The 22,251-nt window shown below is 29.1% G+C and overlaps 1 protein-coding gene across 12 annotated transcripts in view; it reads left to right on the top strand.

Annotated features, from left to right (window-relative positions):
* LOC107446001 (cell adhesion molecule Dscam1) overlaps window positions 1-22,251 on the top strand; it is a 139,629-nt gene that overhangs the window by 4,690 nt on the left and 112,688 nt on the right. For 7 of the 12 annotated variants that reach the window (XM_087158799.1, XM_087158791.1, XM_087158794.1 and 4 more), the window contains exon 2: window positions 59-173. The gene's annotated coding sequence lies outside the window, so the exon portion shown is untranslated. Of the gene's footprint in view, window positions 1-58; window positions 174-13,068; window positions 13,410-22,251 lie in introns of those variants that run through there. The other 5 variants (XM_087158792.1, XM_087158796.1, XM_087158795.1 and 2 more) reach the window with 2 other exon arrangements.

Below are 22,251 nucleotides of genomic sequence, written 5' to 3'. Positions count from 1 at the left end.
TTTAAAATTTTTTTAGATTTGTTTGTGAGAAAAATAATTATTCCTTATCATATTTCAGATGATTCTGAATCAGATAATTCATACATTATCATTAGAGGTTATATGGAACTGTTTTTGAAAGGAACTTATTTCTTCTGCTCAAAATAAAGTTTAAAATGTTAAGATAAAGCAAAGTAAGTATGCTCTTCAACTTTCCTTTCAAAATGGAATAAAAATGTCTTTAAAATTTTATTGTCTTTAAACTGATATTAATTTCACGAATAACATCTTACATGAACTTAAATATCAAATTGATTTGTTAAAAAAATAAAATGCCACTTATGTAAAGCTGGGCCATAAATTAAGAAATATCTATTTAACAGATATATCGTTTTCGATGTGGTGGCTTTTGTTTCTTGAGATGCCTTGGAACTCGGGTTTAAAAGATATTTAGAGGATGTTGTACCAATATAAAGATTTAACATGTAAATCAGGGTTGAAAGTCTATATATATTGAGACAGAAAAATACAAAAATTGGTAAGAAAGACATTTAGTTCTAGCTTGTTTTCGGAACAAATGATATTTCCATGAGTACCAAGAGATTTTTTTAAGCAGTTATAACGTTATATATAAGACCACTTCTTTCTCAAGAAAGAAAAATACTGTTGAAAAATTTATATTTATCAGGGGTCTGTCTTTTTTTCTGAGCGGTACCTATTTTGTGAAAATTTAGACATAATTTGTGAAATATAAAAATTACATTAAAAAATCAAAACAAAAATATGGATATATTGTTTCTTGTGGTATACAAGAATAAAATTTTAAGTAAAAGTATTTTGTGAAACTACTGTTTTTCTTAAAGTTGAATTTGTGAAGGTACCTCTAAACAGTAGTAAATTTGGCCTGAACAGACCCCTGTTAATGAATAGATTTAATTCCCCCATATATGAAAGGTTTGATTACCAGCTTTTTCTATTTTACCTCTTAGCCTCAGGCTTGATGTAGGGTTCCTGCAGTGTTATCCTTAAGCGATTTTAAAAGGGCGGCTCACCCTGTCTGCCCCTTGATCCCTATAAATGTGCCGTCTTTCAACAAAATTAATTTGCTTCATTTAATTTCCATTAAAAAATTATTGTGTTTTAATTTTCAACATCAAAACGCTCTTAGGATTATTAATTTTTAGCCTCTATGCTATGATATATTTTTTGTACTTTGCTTATTTTTTTTTTTCGCATGAAATAAAACTATCTGTAATTTTAAAAGTAGAGTATCCGGAGAAAGTCAAAATGAAATTTAAAAATTCTTTCCCTTTACAAAAGAATTTTTTTCCATGAACTTTTTTGTTAATTAGCTTATTAATTGTTTTATATTTTGTTCATTTCTTTGCAGACATTAAAAACATATCCAGCTTTTAAACAAGATTTATTTGTATTCAAATAAATATTTCTCTTTAAAGAAGTAATGCAATAGTTTCCATTCCCAACTTTCTGGCAATTGAAATTTTTATAGTAAAACTATTTTTATTTTTTTTTTCTTTTGCATATTTTTCTCTGAAAATGCAAGTGTTAAGTAATTATTTGTTTCCTCCTTTTTTGTTCAATGATGTGCTGTATTTCCCGTGTATTTATTTTTAATGTATTATAATAATGTTCATTTAAATTTACCTACTTTTTTTATGATTTATTTAACAAAACCTTATCTATATACACCGAAGAGCCATTACATTATAACCACCCTGCTAATAACATGTAGGACCACCTTTAGCCCACAAAACTGCTAGCACAATGTGGTGCTGTATTTCCTGTGTATTTATTTTTAATGTATTATAATAATGTTAATTTAAATTTACCTATTTTTTTATGTTTTATTTGACAAAACATTATCTATATACACCGAAGAGCCATTACATTATGACCACCCTGCTAATAACATGTAGGACCACCTTTAGCCCTCAAAACTGCTAGTACCCGCCGTGGCATTGATTCCACAAGGTGCTGATAGGTAGTCTGAGGTATCTGGTAACAAGCGCTCACCAACTGGTCCTGCAATTCCCTCACATTGCGAGGGGGTAGCGTGGCAGCACGAATTTGGTTTTCCCAGTGGGACCACAAATGCTCTATTGGATTAAGGTCAGGAGAATTTGGGGGCCAAGACATGACTTGAAAGTCACTGGAATGTTCCTCGCACCAATCTATGATGATTCGACAATTATGACATGGTGCATTGTCCTGTTGGTAAACACCATCCCCCGCAGGAAAACCTGTTGCCATGAATGGGTGAACCTGGTCTGCAACTATTTTCAAGTAGCTTACAGACGGTAGGGATTGTTCTATGAGGATTATGGGTCCTAATGTGCCTCATGTTCCTGGGCGAGAAACCATGAAAACCTGGGCGAGCCTATTGTTATCGATGGAGGGTGGTCATGATGTAATGGCTCTTCGGTGTATATTATTCTCTTACATAGTTTGGGCTGTATTTCAGAGTTTCTGTTGACAGCAATACTGTTTGGTGACAGGCAATGATTTTTTAATGGCAGATATTTTGTTCTATTCAGAAAACTTTTTTTCTTGATTTTCAACTATTAGTTATATATTGTATGTAAATTTAAAGCGTTTTAATACTTGTATTGAACAAAATAAATTGACACTAATATCAACCCATATTTATGAAATTTGTAAATAGTGTCCTAATGTTTATTACATTGGTACAGCTTTGGCTTTTAGTATATGATTCTTTTTATTTAATAAATTAATGTTTGGATCCTTTCTCAGTTCCATTCAGGAGTTTCATTTCAAGTTTTATGCATATGTAACGTCGTCGCCGAGTGGAAGGATTAAAACAGATATTAGGCAGGGAAAGAGGGCACAATATTTATTTAATAATTAATAGAGAGAGAATAATAGAGAGACAAAAGTGACTCAAATTGTTGTGCTCTCAATAAAAGCTAGGGAAAATCTTGCAAAATAAATCTGTAAAATGTCTCGTTTTAGGGAGTAAGGGAAATCTTAGTAATTGTAATTGGTCTATTAAATAAGTCCAGAAAAAAAGTTTTTCCCATGAAATACTTAAAAGGATAATTGTTAAAATGTTAATTAATGCTTACTTGAACTATAAATAGATTAAAAGGACAGGATGTGAATATTAAAGCGTGAGAAAGGATTTAAGAAAAGGATTTACGGAAAGGGAATGACCTAATAAGTTTAGTTGAAGCTTTTATGTTATCTTTCTATCTATCTATCTATCTATCTATATATATATATATATATATATATACATAATCAATTGGTGGAATCAGTAAGGCAAATGACTGACTCTGGAATTTTAAATTTAGAAACTCCCAACTCCCTTATATATCTGTAAACATATACACATGCATTACAGCTTATTTTTTTTTTTTTTAATATAAAGGAAGTAATATATGCTACAGAAAAAAAATTTATGGCATTGCAGATTATTTACATGAATGCTAAGTTTGACTAAGAGCTGTCTAAAAGAGTTTTGACTGCCTTGATTTGAAATCTTCATTGTTCTGAGAATAATTTCCTTCTTTGTGAATGTTCGTAGGTGGCTTTCTTTGCCTTTTTAATTTGTTCGTCATGTGACAAAATTTGGTGTTTTGGATTTGCATATCTTGAACCCAGTAAGATTTCGCTACTAGTTGCTTTTTCCTGTTATTAGAATAACTATAAAATAGAGATTAATTAACTATTTATTATGTATAGTCCATAAATGAAAATAATAACTCAGTTTGTCATAATTAATTTTGTCATTTTTAATTCAAACTGTCAGCAAAACGCTCGGTGGCTGAGTGGTAGCGCTGTCGTGCCACAGGTCCCTGGTTCGATCCTCGGTCCAGGCAAGGTTGACTCAGCCTTTCATCCCTTCAGTGGGTCGATAAATGAGTACCAAGCATGCTTGGGAACTAAACACTGGATGTTCAAATACCACGGCTGACCACCTGACCGGTACATCTGCTCCTGCACCCCAGAGCCCAAGATCACGAAAACTGAGATGGGCACATTAGGCCTTGGCTCTCTATGGGCTGTCGCGCCGCTGAGTTTAGTTTAGTTTTAGTCAACAAAAACTGGAGTCAATGTGTTTTTAGCTACTTTGTGACTCCAACTCCTTTTTCCCAAAAATCTGCCAAAATCTGCCCTGATGCTGATACTCTCCATTTGCAATTAAAGCATAGTTGAAATAAAATTTAATAATTTAACAGTTGATTACAGGTCAGTTACTACTTATGCTCTCTTTTTTTTCTTCCTTTTATGTACCGTGTTTAATTTGCAGAAAAATTCACATTTTGAATTGCTGGGTGGCAACAATTTTTATTCATGTTTGTCCAAATGTTTGTTTCTTTTGAAAAAGTAAAATATTTAGCATGTTGTCTTCAAAATGAACATTTCAAAAGAAATTGTTTGATATGTAAAAAATCCCTTCTGGATGAGAGAGCAGAACAAGCAAATCTGGGTGAAAGTATGGAATTAGGTCCCCTTTGATTGGGCACTTGAAGATTTTACTGTAAATAAAATCTTCCATTTTTCTATTATTTTTATCTCGATTTCTTATTATTAAAAATCTTACTTTTAAGTCATTTTTTCCTGTTTTCTTCCAAAAACAAAAAATTGCCAAAATGAAAAGTGTGGCTAATTGTAAATTTTTATCCGAATGTGCAGTTCAGTCATCTTCTAGAAGTTGAGTTTGGGTTAGAGTGTAGAATTGTTCAATTTATCAAATATATATGTGTCTGTGATTTACCATGAACTAATCAAGTGCATATATTTTCTTTTTGCCTTTATGGTTTTTTCCCTCCTGTACTCTTTTCTTATTTGTCATTAACATATAACTACTAATTATCCTCTAATTTCATTGTAATTCAACCTATTCAGTTAGCCAATAACCTGTAATTACTGAGGTGGCTTCATTGGCCATATACTTGTTTTAATCATTTTCTAGTTTCTACAGTGTGGAATAGGATGCCCCTTGAATTCGGCACTGTAGTTCAGAGCTTTTATTCTTTATGAAATTAGTCATTTTCCTTTTATTTTTTATCAAGATATCTTATTATTAGAAAATCTCACTTTTAAGTCATTTTTCTCTGTTTTTGCAATAATATAAAAAAATTGTCAAAATAAGAGAGGGTTACTCTATGATAAATTTTTACCTTTATTTGAAACAAGACTTCTGCTTTCAAATCGTTTGTACATTAGAAACGTGACAGATTTCCTAGGTGGTGAGAAACATAGTAGGTGTGGTTATACTTGATAATGTAAACACTTCAAGTTTGACTCATGTTTGTCTTTTCTATCATGTGCGAGTAAATCATTTTCTGCTTGGTGACTTTTAGAACCCAAGTCAAAATTTTTGATTGTTTTCCATTGATGGTAACCATCAATAATTCCATCATGAACCATTATATATTTGATGGTAACCAGCGTACAAAACCATCACCCCAATGTAGGAATTTGGACTGATTTATAATGGTCCAACAACTTGTTTTGATGGTTTGTTCATGCTGAGCCATTAGAAATTTACCTCATAGTTTCTTAGGAATCAAATGATGGAACGATCATGAACAACCATCATCCCGATGTAGGAATTCGGACTGATTTATGATGGTCCAACAACTTTTGATGGTTTGTTCATGTTGAGCCATTAGAAATTTACCTCATAGTTTCTTAGGAATCAAATGATGGAACGATTATGAACAACCATCATCCCGATGTAGAAATTATTATTTGCTATGATATGTGGTTTTGAGGTTATAGTCAATACATTAGAACTCTGAAATGGATTAAAAAATGAACTCTCTGAAGAACTGAGTTGTATGAATTGTATCAGTAATGAGTTGTATCAGTTGTATTTTTCCGTTTGTTAATATTTTTCGTTTGTAATTAATAAAAATATTTTTTTAAAATTTCCATGAGGCTTTCTTTTAGAACTATATTTTAGTTTTCAGTTCCATATAGTTTTCCAACCTAGAAGATTTTATTCTATATGAGAATCAAGACCGAAAATAGCCTACTTCCTTCTTCTATGACTCTCCACACGCAAAGGGTGAAAGCATGCGTGTTACCATAGGTAGAGACTTCTGCTCTACACTCCCTGTTACCCATTTCGATCGCCAATAGCTTGGATCCACCGTTTGATTTGAATTCTACCATTTGACTTGGATTTAAATCGCCGAGATTGTTGAGTTTTGTACCTCATGGTCAGTTTTGTTTGCTGAAGCAAATCCATTAAGTCTTTTTCTTTTCTTTACGAGATGCAGGGACCGATCAAGGCAAATTCAGGCCCAAGGCCCACAAAATTTTCCGGGCCCCTAACGAAATACTTTGAAGTTAAATTTCTGAAGAGTAGTTCTAACAATAAAAAAAATCTATTGAACTGTATGATTCAAGAGAAGCATTTTAAAAATTTTGAAAGCAGACAATAGAAGATTATTTTTCTAAGATAAAGTTTACGCATCTAAATATTAAAGCAAAATATAAAGCAACAAAACGATGCTGTATGAAAATAAAAATAGTTTGGTGACCACAAACAATTGAAATCAGTGATTTTTGCTAAAAGTCACTGATTAGCTGAATTATTTTAAAGATTGTAGCCTTCCATCTACAGCTTAACATATTTGTTACAAATCAGCTTTCAGTTCTTGTTGACAATAATCATTTATAAGAGACTTTGCGAATATGCATTCTCGTTGCATTTGCACTGTTTACACGAGTTTGGTTTATCTCAATATAAAGAAAATTTGAAATAAAAATTGCCCTTTTTGAGATAAACTGTTTCTTTCAGTATTTTTTTTAAAGTAATATTGTGGACTTTTGACTAATTTTTGAGGCCCTCCAGAAAGTGTGGGCCCTAGGCCCGTGCCTATTGGGCCTAGGCGATAATCAGGCCCTGACGAGATGTGGTGTCTTAATAAGAGTGACATATCCCAGGCTACTAGTATTCCATAGTAAATTTCATATTCCGTAAAACCAAGTAATCCAGGAGGCTAATGAAACAGGCCTCTCTCTCCCCAGCTATCTGATGTTCAAGTGAGATGGAAATGGTGCTTTTTTTTTTCTTCGTTTGAGTTTGGCAAAATTATGAAAAGATTATATTAAGTTTCGCATTTTATTCCTCATTAATTTGATTTTATTGCTGGTCTGGAAATTTTGTTTCAAAAGCAAGCTAATATTGTGAGTGCTGGCCACATTTTTTGCGTCAACTCTTAACCTTGAAAATCTGTAAGCTAGCGTAGTGACTTGGAATCACGACGTTATTTCCTTACAGTCAAAATGTGACTATAGGTGCTGGGGATCATTTAGGATTGGGGCAAAACCTCCCTGACCAAACTATTGGGACTATATTTCCCAGATCGTGGCTACCCTCCCTCCACAATTTGGGGGTCAGAAAAAAGGTATGTTTATTCATAGAAAGTTCGTCTTTTTGTCTGATTTCGCCTGCACTTATTAATTAGCATAATTGAGATCATCCCCTGGAGTCATTAGGATTGAGTCCAAGAACGTGACGATCCAATCGTTAGATCAAACATTATTCAGAGTGATTCAGGTTTTTTTTTTTTTTTTTTTTTTTTTTTTTTTTTTTTTTTTTTTTTTTTTTAATTGGCGCACTGTATTTAAAAAAAAACTTCGATAAAATTTTTTACTAATTTTTGTTATTTAATTTTTATTAATAATTAAAAAAATAATTTAACAAAAGCTTGATTGCTTAGCTAAAGGAAATTCTGTTATGTTTAAATATGTTGTGTCAGAAACTAGATATTTTATCATGATCGTGTAAAGTCTTTGAAAATTATTTTGTATTTTGTTAATGTATATAGTATTTAAAGATATTTTTTGAGTACTTAAAAATGACTTATTTTGCGTTGAAAGATTTGGCTACGCACCCTGATAGAAAAAGCACCACTACATAAAGAAAAATACCCATCAAAAATTTTATGCAATCAGGAAATATCCTTCTTGTGCCATTGATTGACCGTGACTAAGTTGTAATGCCTCTTCAAGCTGACATAAATTCGCATCAAATTCATGTTATATATTCATGAAGAATTTTGTTAAGGCATTGGACAACGTTAGACTCGAATGCTTTTCGGTACTTGTACATCAAGTTTCCAAAGTTGAGCTATGTGAAATTGAAAGATGGCGTGTTCACAACTAAGAAAGTTAATTGCTGACTTTTATTTCCCTGACTTTGCTGAAAGTCAGTGATTCAAATCAGCTATAGCTAATTACCTTGGGAATTTTTAAATCTGATTACTGTTTAAAAGTTTTGAAGAAAAGCATTATTAATGTGTACAGACTGGGTGTCAACATGATCTTCAATATTAATATTCTGAACTCACATTTTGACTTTTTTTCTCCCGAAAACTTAGATTCAGCCAATGACTAACGTGGTGTTTATTATTATTATAATCGTCGTTGAGCAGCCGACCCAAATTCTGGATTTACGACTACTAATGTTCAACTCCGTTGCCTTGTAATTTTGAACTCAATCCAGAAGGCAAGGGAACTCCTTAGTGAAGTATTGGGCGAAATTTGCCTTCGTGGAGGACTTTTTGATGGAACTAATCCGCATTTACATTACATGGAGAGGAGCACCACGAGAACCTCCCACGGTTATCCTCACGGCAAAGGAACTCTAACCCACGATCCGTCTACCACTGAGGATATTTCATGTCAGCACTGTGCTCGGTGCAAGCCGAATGCGGATTCGTATCCACCAGTCATCTCTGGGGTTCGAACCCTGTTCACCTCATTGGAAGGTGAGCGCTCTATCCTCTGAGTCATCGTGGTTCTGGTGAATGTGTTTCCACCAAAACATCTTGTTGGAGTCACATTATCAAGGTAGATGGAAACCAGTAATGTTGGCTAACTACCGCTGAACACTTCAACTTGGCAAACTTAATGCTCAGCACAGGCACAAGTCTACAACCAAAATAATTCGAACCAAACGTTCTTTGGATTACGGATGGAAGTAATTTTAGTGTTTATGAATTTTATGTGTGTATTATATCTTGAACTAGATATTTCTGTATAGTGAATACATCACTTGACTTAGCCACACTGTTTCCTCAGCTTATGAAATGTTCATAAGTACTGTATTAATGGTTGAAGAAGTATATTTAAGAGACGGGTGATAGAAACACATGGTTTGCGCATTTTAAATCGGCTTGTTTTGGTTGTCACAGAAAATGCGCTGGATGCCAAAGCATTCGTCACTTTTAAAAATTTGTTTATCGGAGTAAGTGATCTAATGATTAAGCATTAAATTATCGCAACTGTGTAAAGGAATTCTGAAGAAAAAAAATTCTCGATGCTACACTCGTTTTCTAAATGCATATCAAATATTTCAGGAGATACTAATATGTATGTAAAGAGAATTCAAAGTTTAATTTATTTTGAGTTAAAATTTAATTTAAAATCTAGTTGGGTTCTTTCACTTCTTTTCTTTGAAGACTGATGGTTTACGCTATCAGCGTTATTTGTTTATAGGATGAGGAGATATTGACCAAACTCGTAGCATTTTTTTTATGCATTAAAAATGTTCTGGAAAAAAGTTTGACCTTCTGTAAGGTCTAAGGCTGTAATGTAGCAGATGCCAAAATTATGACTGACTCACAAGAGCATTGTCTTCGTATGAAAAAAAAATTCTCTTTCTACTTTTTCAGGAAAACTTAATCCTGCAAAATCGTGGACACCAAATATATACAATTGGTAATTCACCAAATACAAACCGCAGAATTAAACTGACGGAGTAATTTTTACCGCCAATTTAGGATTAATTATATTGACAGAGTAAAAATTACTCCTTCAATTTAATTCTGCAGTTTGTATTTGGTGAATTCAACATTCGTTCGCGCCTTTTTTTTTTTTTTAGTTGCTGTCTTCAATTATTAAAGTGAGTTTTAAATTGCGTGTACATTTGTGAGTTTTAAATTATGTTACGTTTAATTAAGTTATGTCCTCTCCTTCGTGCTAAGTAGGACTTTTTCAGTCGGACATGACGTTACTCCAAGTGAAACCGTTGGAAGATTGGATACAGTGTCTCAACTGTAAACGATGCAGAATGATCTTGCTCAACTGAAACTGTGAAGTCAACTGTATGAAGCCTGACGAAATGCAGAGGAATGTGATAAAAATTTTATTTGTGACGTCAGTTCGTAAATTTGGTCTACATTTACTATAAATTGTTCCTTGTATGTTCCTCAGTTTCCAAGCAACTGTATTTTTAACGGAATTTGTGTTTTTTCTAGACTGCACGGAGGTGGAAAAAGAAAAGATTCCGTGGTGCGTAGCGTTTTCAAAAAGTACTTAAGGGTGCTTATATTCGCTTTTTAAAAGCTCTTTCAGGTGTTTTTTTTTATTCGGTGTTTTTAAAATAGTGCTTAATTTTCCCTTTTCAAAAATAAGATTTTCACCGCGTATTATGCAAAAGCGTATTATTTCACATTGTTCTATTCAACGTTTTCACCAATCATTCCAGCACAATGCATGGTGGCGTACCATCGGTCCGTAGTATATGAAAGCGCCAAACATTTTACATGAAATCATTTTTTTCTCTAGTTGTTTGATGAAATACTTACGGGTCCGCATGTGCGGATACTGAGCTGGATTTTTTTTTACACTCTCATGTGCAACTCTGCAGCATTTTGCAAGATATTCTCCATTTCAGGCTTCATTTTCTACCCTCTGAAATCGAACCGAAGAATCTCTCGATATGGTGGCTAATATAATTAAAAAAAAAAAAAAGGAGCTCTTTGTCAGAGACTAGTTATTTTATCATGATCATGCAAATTTTTTGAAAATTATTTTGCATTTTGTTGATGTACAAAGTGCTTAAAAATATTCTCTAATTCTTAAAAAAATACTTAAAAGGTGCTTATTTTTTGTTGAAATATTTGGCTACGCACCCCGAGATCATTGGTTAGATCTAATTAAGATAATTTACTCTTTTTAAAATATATTATTTTGGAACTGATTCAAAATTTGATTTTTGTATTTTCTCCCCTTGTGAACGGATTATAGCATTTTTTTAAATATTCGTTTCTTTATTTATTTAAAAATAAGTTAATTATATCAGATGAATTTTGCGCAAAACGTATCAAAAGTTCATAGGTTATGTCGAATATATACTTATGAAGATAAATAATATAATATAATATTACCGTCGTTGAACAGCCGACCTAATTTTTGGGTTTACGACTACTAACGTTCAACTCCGTAGCCTTGTAATTTTGAACCCAATCCAGAAAATAAACGAACTCCTGGACCAAGTATTGGGAGATTTTTGATGGAAATAACCCGCATTTGCGTTGCATGGAGAGGAAGACCACGAGAACCTCCCACGGTTAGCCTGAAGACAAGGGGACTCTAACCCATGATCCGTCTACCACTGAGGATATTTCACGTCAGCACTGTGGTCGGTGCAAGCCGGATGCGGAATTCGTATCGACCAGCCATCGCTGGATTCGAAACCGTTTCGCGTCATTGAAAGGCGAACGCTAAATCCCTTGAGCCATCCACCCTCCCCAACACTCAGAAATGAATCCAGCGTATAATTTTGTTTTGCAAATTATAGCACATGCAAATTTTGAATTGAAATAAACTAAAAAATTGATGAAAAGTTCGACGGGGATTCTTTAAAGTGTATTAACAATTTTGAAACTTCGAATTTCCCTTTGAAATTGTGAATAATAATAATAAAAAAAGCTCTTTTAATATGGATATAATGGGGGTAACTCTTTAGACTTATCGATAGATGCTCATCATAAATTCATTAAATTTTTACAACTCTGAAAATAATTATTAATCTCAGTGAATACTTATTGCCAGGACCTTGCTTTAAAAATATGCTCATGTTTTTCTCTTAAAGATTTTACTGAGAAACAAAACAAAAAAAAAATTTATAAATTTTTTTTTTTCCAAGAACAATAAATTTCTTAATAATAAATTCTAAGTCAATATGCTTGCATATTTAAAAACATCAGTAGATGAAGTTGGTTTCACTACTTTATAGAAAGATATTTTTTATATGCTATATTTGGGCTCTTTTTAACCTTTTTCCTTTAAATTTTTATGTCCTGTGCGTTATAGTAATTTAGTTGTTGTACGGAGCTGAAATTAAATTTTATAAGTTTCTATTTTTTTTTTTAAACAATTTGCTGCTGTTTTAAAAATACAAATTTGGAGCAAAGTACAAAGGTATTGTAATAATTATTTTTTCAGAAGATACGTTATCAGGAAATATAATTCTATCTGTCAGTTATTACATACAAACTTATTTTTCATTATTCATAAAAATTTGAATTTTTGTTACTACTTAAACATTTATTTGTAATATATATATATATATATATATATATATATATATATATAGGTGCTTAGTGTTTTTAAAAAGTGCTTAATTCTCTATCTTTTAAAAAGCGATTTTTTTTTCCTTTGCCGTATCGATTGTCGTTCTAAATTACAAAAAATGCATGATTTTCACAATTTTCTCTGCAATATATATCAGAAGCTAGTTATTTTATCATGATTATGTAATGTTTTGTGAATTTTATTGATTTGTTCTTAAATTAAGGACTTTTAAATGATAGAAAAAATAAATTTTATTACTGCACAAATCCAAATTAAAAAAAATTTTTTTTTTGGAAAGTGATTAAAAGTATTTTTTGAGTGCTTAAAAAGTACTGAAAAGGTGCTAATTTTTTGTTTTTGTTGAAAAATCTGGCTACGCACTTATATATACATAAAATTGTAGCTATTTCTCTCCTTTTAAATTTAATTTACGGGGTAATAAGTCAAAAACCACATTAAAGAAATCACTAAATAGAATAATAAAAAAGAACACATTTTCCATTTCTGAAATGAGTTTTATTTTAGCTTCATAGGGTCGCGTAAGTTTTGTCATGCCTTATTTGAATTTTACGTGAATTTGTGCTGTTTACTCAGTTTTTTTTTTGGATTAAAACGATATCTTATTTGATTTCTTTCCCTCATTTTAAAAGAAAAAGACTAGTAGAGGGAAAGAACCCTGCATTCCTCTCCTTTTCGGAGAATGGGAAGATCCTTTGGCAAAACGCCAGGAACCGACCTCCTCGCAGCCGGGAACGTGCAGACCGAGTTTTTGCCGGTTCGAATATTGGGGGGCTTACAATTAAAAAATATAGAAAGAAGAAACAATTCAGTTCTTTTTGCAATAAACCATTATTTTAAAAGCAACAAATTCATTCATTTTCGAAAAAATATATGTGTCAAAAAATCTCACCCATTGGATTCATTAAGAAAACTCCCGCCGCCCCCCTTGCCTCGAAATTTTATTAAAAAGTGTCGAACCGGCTATCTTCTAATGAATTCATAACATTTCGGATTTTGTGTGATTTTATTTTTTATTTTAGTTTCGTACATCTGGCATACTCATCGAGGTAAGATTTTTTTTTTTTACCTTTTTCATCCCCTTACCCCTATCCTTTTGTGATCCCAATTTAGTTCCTTTTTAAAAAATAAAAAAGGAATTACCCAATATTCTGCTCATGAAAACACATTTTTTAACCCTTATCACTTCAGATTTTCAAAATAATTGCCTTCATTTTTAATTAATCTTCTTGTTATTGATTGCTACACAGATTTTTGCCATTTCCATTAATTTGGATGTAAACATTGATCACTGATATTAAATGTTTTTTTATGTAAAATTCCATGTTTGGTATGGATTTATAAAATGTTAAGTATATGTGTAACTGAAACATCTAATGAAAACTATCATAATTTATGTGATGGATAGTAAATATTCTGGTATTCTTGATATTCTCTTATATATTCTTGAATTTTCTTTAATGAATGTGTTGAAGAAGTTGCTTTATTACTTAATATATAACTAGCTTTATCGTTGAATTGAATGCAATGGATAATTAAAGAAATTAGCCACATCTGGTTGAAGCTATGGCTTTATGTTCTTAATTATTAGGAAACGACATGGTATATCAAATCCTTTAAAAAGTAACGCCGCATTTAATCAAATTATATGAGAGAGCATAAAAAAATAGGATTCTTTGTTGCACTGATACTTATATCTATTGAACTATAATTGTTGAAAATTGATTTGAAACATTTTTGAATACAACATTGAGTTTAACATAGTAAAACTTAAAGCTCCATTTTCTTGACGACATTTTCCCTCCCCTGAATGAATAAATGATAATAATAGTAAATCTTCTCAACTTGCTTATTGTACTGTAGATTAAAATATGCAGTAAATTTTAATTAATATAATATACATTGATAAAGGAAAATTATTGCTTTAAAGGCAAGTTCCACTGACTTTTTTACCGTTCGTAAAATTTAAAATGTGTGTAAGCATTAGAATCATATCTTAGGATTTTTTTTTTCATTTCTTTTTAGAATATTAAAAGCTTGGACATAAATAAATAAAAACTTAATTGATTTCATGCATGATTATATTGATTTTATTTATTTAATTTTCACCTGTAGGTTTAACTTGCAAAGCCATGATCAATAATGAAACGTTAATAATAAAGCATTTAAAATTTGTGTAGTCCGTCACTAAATTTATGACTTTTAATCTTTCTTAATATATTTATAAATATTTTATTGCAATTTAACCTTTTTAAGCAAACTTTAGTTCAAATACTTAAAGAAAAATCTTTTTAACAGTCAAACGTCATTGTTTCATAAAAATTTGATTTGATATCCGATAAACAATTTATATATAAAAATAAAAATATTTCTCACGTTTGAACCTTTGCACTTTGAAAGCGCTAACATTCCTTTTTTCGTGCTTTTAATTTGAATAAACCGACTAAGAGAATTTTAATGTATAATGTATTGATTTTTGTTCTTGGTTGTTCACTTTCGCAGCCTCTGAAACGATAAACAGTTAATAAAAGTAATTTAAAACATAATAAATAACTGCATCTGTTTTGGATTTTTCCCTTTTAAAAAAAAATTATTTTCCTTTTCTTTTTAACCTAAAACTCCTAAATTAACACTAGAAAGACTGAAACTATATACCTATATTGCCTAAAAGCAGTCAAAATAACTGGATTGTAAAAGAATAAATACTGTGTAAAGAAATTTGTTTAAAATTAATTTTTAATATTTTTTTATATTATTTGCAGTTACATAACAAGTTAGTAGTAAATATTAACAATAAAAAAATTATATGTTGCGCAAAATTCTGAGAAATTGTGTCATTATATACACCATTGTTTTTCGATTGAAATTAAACGCAGTCAAAATGACTTTCTTAGGCAATCTAGTGTTAAGAAAGTGTCTATAAGTAAAGTTTTTTTTTTTTTTTTTTTTTTTTAACTCAGCTCATTGTTAGTTTAAGTCTGAAAAGTATTATTCATTATTAAAGAGTGAAGTGAATCCCATTTGTAGTCATCAGCTTGAAACTTTTCATTTTTTTTAAATTAAAAGGAAAAAAAAATCGGTAGCTTTTTATTTTTAAATAATTTGAGATAATATTATTACTATTAAAAACGAATTAAATATTTATTATTGTAATCAAAATTATGAATTTAAGAATAATGTAAACATAATTTTAAAAAAAAGCAGGATTTAAATATGGTAAAAAGTTCTTAATGAAGTCCATTTATGTTAAACACGAACGGTATAAATCGCGGCGATTTAAAGTTTGTAATTATTAATGTAATATACTTTTTGCATTTTATTTATCTTAATTGGTTAAAATATTTTCTATGTCTTGAAAACTTTATAGATAGCGCAAAAGATTGCTTAAAAATTGTATCATTTTGTTAAGTTTAAAGGATTTTTTATTTCATTTTACATCGGCTAAAAACTTTGAAATAAAAATTTGTTAATTATTGAGTACTGTTAAAAGTTCTCCCTTTTATCTTTAAACGCTGTGATTTTGGGTTATTGCTCCCAATCAGTCAATGTAGACGTGTCGGAAAGAAGAGACATGTTAAATTTTTGATCAGTTGTTAGAATTTATAGGCACATTTTACCCAAAATCTGTCCCCAGGCTTTCTCTTAACTGCATCTTTGTTGCTATTTATAATCGTTCGTCCAGATTATTCGTTTTTATTTTTTATAACATTTTCTTCCTTAAAATCTGTCCGTTAAGAAAGCTAACTGAAGTTTATCTTTGCTACTTTTTCTGAAAGTTGCCTAATTGAAGTTTTTTATTTGAAGCACGTTAGGGAATTATGCAATTTCTAGGGGTTTACAAAATTTGCTACTGAGAAAATGTACATTAGCATACGCTTTTAAAAAGAAGTTGTAAAAACCAATCGTTTATTTTTAATTTTTTTTTAATCTAAAAGGGTCTTATAATAAAAACTGTAACTGTTTATCCCTTTCTCCTAATGTGTGTGTGTATATATATATATATATATATATATATATATATATATATATATATATATATATATATATATATATATATATATATATATAAATAAAGAGAGAGAGATAGAGAAATTAACGAAGTAAAATAAAAATAAGTTTTATTTACTAAGCATAAGCTGCAAGTACATTGAACTCATTAAATAAGTTAAAAATATCGAGAAAACAAGGGGAAAAATATCAAGATTTCCCAAAAGAGAAGAAAAAAAAACTATTAAGAAATGTTTTTAAAAAATATTTACAAATTTAAACAATTTTAAATCATTATTAATGTAATAATTAAATCATTATATTAAATCATTATATAACTAAATCATTACATATTTAATAATTAAATCATTATTAAATTTTAGCATTCAAAAAATAAATAAAATAAATTTTGAAATAAAATTAGGAAAGGATATAATCTTGTCATCAACTCACACGATTATATCCGAAAAAAATAGTGCTTTCTAATTTTGTATTAATATAGCCAAAGCAAAACATATCAATACAATAATGTGAGCATTGAAACGAAAATAGAATTCATAAACGAAAATTGCAAAATAAAAATAAGAAATGCAAAACAAAACAATGAAGCAAAAATAGATAATAAAAATCAGAAAACTCAAAATTTAATATTTAAAGCGAGTTATTATTAACATTTAAAGAAAAAAAATTATTTAAAGAAAATATTTAAAAAAATTCTTTATTAAATACTAGATTTTTAGCCATGGATTTCCCTAATTGGATTTGCACACTAATTAGGCACTACTAAAAATATAAATTTAGTTAACAAAGAAATTTTTAATTATAGCATACAATCAAGTCAATCAACTCAACGATTTTATATAGAATTTAATTACATTAGTTGGATATCTATATATTATTTTTTATTAAATTTTGGGAGAGTTTGTCTATTTGTTTTTTCTTTGCATAAACATTACTACAAGATTACTATGCATTTGATTAAAAATAATAATTAAATAAATATTTTTATGAGTTTTAGAATTCCATGTAATTAGTTTATTCATATTAAATTTAAAATCATGTTTTTTATCGTATAAATCAACAATGCAGATATTTTTTTCTTTTTTAATGCTTAAATCCATAAAAATTAAATAAAATTAATATTATCGTCGAAGCAAGATTAATTCCTCCGGTTAAATATTATTTAACAAAATTGCATAATTTTAAAAATTAAAGATAATTAAATCATTATTAAATCTAAAGATCTCTTATTTTTCCAAGATATCTTTAATAGCATTCCCCTTTCTAAACTGAAAGATGTTCTTTTGAGTTATTACTATGATTATAAAAATATCCTTAATTGCGATTTTGATTGTTGGGAAATACTAATTAATAATTGTCTTTTTAATAATTATCTTTACAATGGCAAACATATTTTTGTTCAAATTGATAGAATACCACAACTAATTCTTTATCTCTCTTAGCTAACTTATTTTTACACTATTATGAAAAGAATTATACTCTTAATTTAAATTTTTATTTTTAGATTTATTGATGATATAATTGTGTTTAATTTTCAAAATTATGCAATTTTGTTAAATAATATTTACCCAGTCTGACAATAATGTCAATTTTAATTTTTTGTGTTTAAGTATTAAGAAAGAAGAAAATAATCCGCATTTTTGATTTATACGATAGAAGAAATTATTTTAAATTTAATATAAATAAACTAATTACATGAAATTCTGATGTTTCTAGAAACATTTATTTAAAAACCATTTTTAATCAAATTTTTAATTACAATAGAATTAAAAGAATTTGTAGCAATGTTTATTTATCGAAAAGCCAAGTAGGCGAACTCTTCCAAAATTTAATAAAAAACGAGGGATATCCAACTAATGTAATTAAATTCTATATAAAATCGTTAAGTTAATTGGATGTTATAATTAAAATACCTTGCGCACATCCTGATTCGGGCCAATTCAAGGTAACTACCAAATCAAACGTGCTTCTGTACTTCAGCAAGAACGCACCGTTAGTTGATTCTCTTCATCCTCTATTTACACTTATATTTTCATATTTTGTAATCTGGACAAGTTTTTTGAATAATGCCTTTTATTATATATATTGTCTGTATTATATATTACATTTTGAGTTTTATTTTATATTTTCTCGAATTTTTATTATTTATTTTTGTTTGATTGTTTTGTTTTGTATTTTTTATTTTTATCTTGCGTTTTTGCTTAATGGGTTTTATTTTCGCTTCAATTTTTTGGTGCTTCTTACAACACTATTGTATTGATATATTTTGCTTTGTTTATATTAATAACAATATTAGAAAGCACTATTTTTCCTGATATAATCGTGTGAGCTGATGACGGTATTATATCTTTTCCTAATTTTATATTTTCCAATTTTTTTTTAATTCTAAAATTTTTAAATTTTTAAGTATTTTTTAAAAACATTCTTAATACTTTTTTCTTTTCCCTTGAGAAATTTTATATCTTTTTCCTTGTTTTCTCAATATTTTTAACTTTTTGTGGGAAAGGTTTTAATTTATTACGCGTTTGATATAATCTCTATTTATAGATGATATTTTGCATATTATTTTTACAACCTTAAATAATATTCTCCCCAGAAAAAAGTGTAGCCAATATGCCTAGCTAGCTTATTGGGTGAAACTTCCTCAGTCACGTGGTCCAAGATAAAAATAATTAAATTCAGTATGTTGTTTAAGTCATAGGTATATGACACAGTACTAAATGCTTCTAAAAATGCTCTAAATATTTTAATGTGACTTGTAAAAGATAATTCTATAATATATTGGCTTTCCATTTCTTATTTTTTTTCAGTGGTAGTGGAAAAAAAAATTTTTTTTGAACAAATAGAATTTTTAAAATTTTTTATTCGAACGAAAAATGAAGCATTCGTCTATATGACCTTCTATGTATTTTGTTTAAGTTATTTGTATTTAGTGTTGGACAAAATTCTTATAAATATAATATATTTAAATACTAATACATTACTTTTGCTGCTTCTACGAAAAATATTTTCTGAAACCACAAAAATTCCGTATTTATAATAAAATACATATTTATAAACATAAATAAAATTTTTCAGGTTGATTTGATATGTGAAAAACAAATAATGCCTATTATGTATTATAACCAATTGCAAAGAAATATCACATTATTACTTATTTATTTATTATTGTGTGTATAAATATTTATGAACATAAAAAATAAAAAAATCGACAGCATTTTCATGTTCAAAAATATTTGGCCGAATTATGATTTTAATTTTTCAATAACTATTAGTATAAACTTCAATATAACAATTGGAAAATAATATAGTAACATCAAAACAATATAGGCATTTTTCCGTTGGGAAGTTTTAATAATGATTCAAGCCAAAATTTAACATTTTGGGAAATTTTGATTGTTTTTTTTAAAACTGAATTTGATATATGTTATGGCCTGTAATTTTTTTTTTTAAACGTATTAAAATATCCAACAAACGGACGGACAGAAAAAAAATATTTTTGCCGTCATTATTATTTTGCACTTATGATGTCTTCAAAATTTCACTTATTTTTAATGTATTTTCATTAATATTGTTCACAAATATTGTGCAAAATTATTCATAGCATAGGAAATAGAATTTTTTTTAAAAAAGAAAATTATTTCTACAGAGTAATATAATATAAATATATAATTCCATAATATAATTCTAAATGTTTTATTAACAAAAATTTATATACAAGCAGGGTGCGTAGCGTTTTTAAAAAGTGCTTAAAGGTGCCTAATTTCGATTTTTGTTTTTTAAAAGTCCTTTAGGCTGCTTTTTTTATTGGGCGTTTTTAAAAAGTGCTTAATTTTCCCTTTTAGAAAATTAGATTTTTTTTCCTTTACCATGTCGATTTTCACTACGTATTATGTAAAAGTGTGGTATTCACATAATTCTATTCAGCATTTTCATAAATCATTCACACACAATGCATTTCATTCCATAGCGTATGAAAGCGCCAATCATTTTGATGATGATGAAATGCTTGTGGCTTCACATGTGCATGTACTGAGCTGGATTTAGTGGGAATTATTCTTGCACTGCCATGTGCAACTCGGCTACATTTTGCAAGAGATTCTCAATTTCAGGCTTCAATCCAGCTTTTGAAGCTGCAACCACAGAAACAGTAACTGAATCAGATGTTTTGGGCTATGAGGAAAATAAAAACAACTAGTGGGCTGCGCCCCCTGCTCGCTAACGCTCGCCAGCCCCCGAAAATTGCTACGCAATCTTATATGGCTTCCTTCGCAAACAAAGCTCGCTTCTCTCGCTACTAACTTAGGTACATTGCAAATGCACAAAATTCTAAGAATTCAAAACAATCATTCAAATCCACATAACAACTTTTTTTTAAAAAAAATTACATCTTTTTAGTAAATACTAAGTCATTAAAATAAATTTGAGATCAAATAAATGACATGTAATTCGTTAAACCTATTAGAAATGTGCTATAATATAAAATCTTAAGATAAAATTTCTAAAACTGATATCTCTTTAAAAAGGTTAAAATTTTGACTATAATTAAGTCTATTAAAAATTGAAATGAGTGAACTGCAATGGAAAAACCTGCATAAACAAATAAATTCTAGTAAGACAAATAAATTCGTAATATAAATCAAAAATCGTCAAATAAATTCGTAATATATGAATTCGTGAAAAAAGCTCTTTCGACAAAATACTAAAATAGAGATCTATCGACAAAGACTACTCACTTCTGCCTAGCTTATACTCTCTCTGGTTATTTCATTTTCCGTTTTTAAAAGCGCTATATGTTGAGCCATCTCTGCTAGATTTGGCATGTGACATTTTTAGCGGCAATCATTGGTCGATTTTCTAGCGTTGCCATTCGGGGAGTTGTTATGAGGCTTTTTTTTTGTCGCCGTGTAAGATATATATATATATATATATATATATATATATATATATATATATATATATATATATATATATATATATATATATATATATATATATATATATATATATATATATACTTCAATAAATTGTGAGGAAGACGGAAATGAAGAAGAAATCACCAAACGTTAATATGATGAAATGTTAAAATCATTTTTTATTATTGATTCATTGAATCATTTTTCATGATTTATTTATGATTGACCTATTTAAGATTTATTTTATATTGAAAAAAATTGCACGATTTTTATTTTACTTTATGAACTTTATATTCTCATCTGAACTATTTAATGAAACTTGAGTGTTATTATTTGTAAATCACTGAATGAAAGCTATAAAAATGACAATAATTCTTAAAAATCTTGAAATATTTTTGAATTATGGAACATTTGAAATCTTAAAAACAGAACTAGAAAACTATTGTGAACATATTTTATTTAGAGGTAATATCCCTTGATTTCAAGTACATTTTCTGAAAATTAGCTTAAAGTTGAAAATTAAATATTAAATCATAGAAATTTACTATTAGTTACACTTTTCATTATTCATTATTTCCAGCTGATTCATTTCCCCAGGGAAAAAATATGATCAATATAATCGTTATAAATATAATATGATGGGTTTTAACTGATTGCACGTTAGATGTAAGTTCTATTCTGATATCTATAAATAGAGATATCCATAAAAACAGAATAATAATTATAATTTCTATAAATATGCCGACCGCCCTGTGCAGGAGCCAAGGCACTGACCTTGCATCAGAAAGGTTCTTGGTTCGAATCCCGGGCAAGGCATGGATGTTCTTTCATTCTCTGTACCTAATGGTTATTTATAATATATAAAATTATAAATATATATATAAAATTTTATTCATATAGTTGAGAAAATTACCTAAAACAAATTTTAAAATAATATACTCGTACCTTATGTAATCTGTTCCAACCC

The sequence above is a fragment of the Parasteatoda tepidariorum genome, chromosome 3 (genome assembly GCF_982258835.1).
Source record: "Parasteatoda tepidariorum strain Cologne lab strain chromosome 3, Ptep-v5.0, whole genome shotgun sequence".
Lineage (NCBI taxonomy): Eukaryota > Metazoa > Arthropoda > Arachnida > Araneae > Theridiidae > Parasteatoda > Parasteatoda tepidariorum.
Note: the sequence above shows the minus strand (reverse complement) of the source record. Positions and strands in the feature narration are given on the sequence as shown.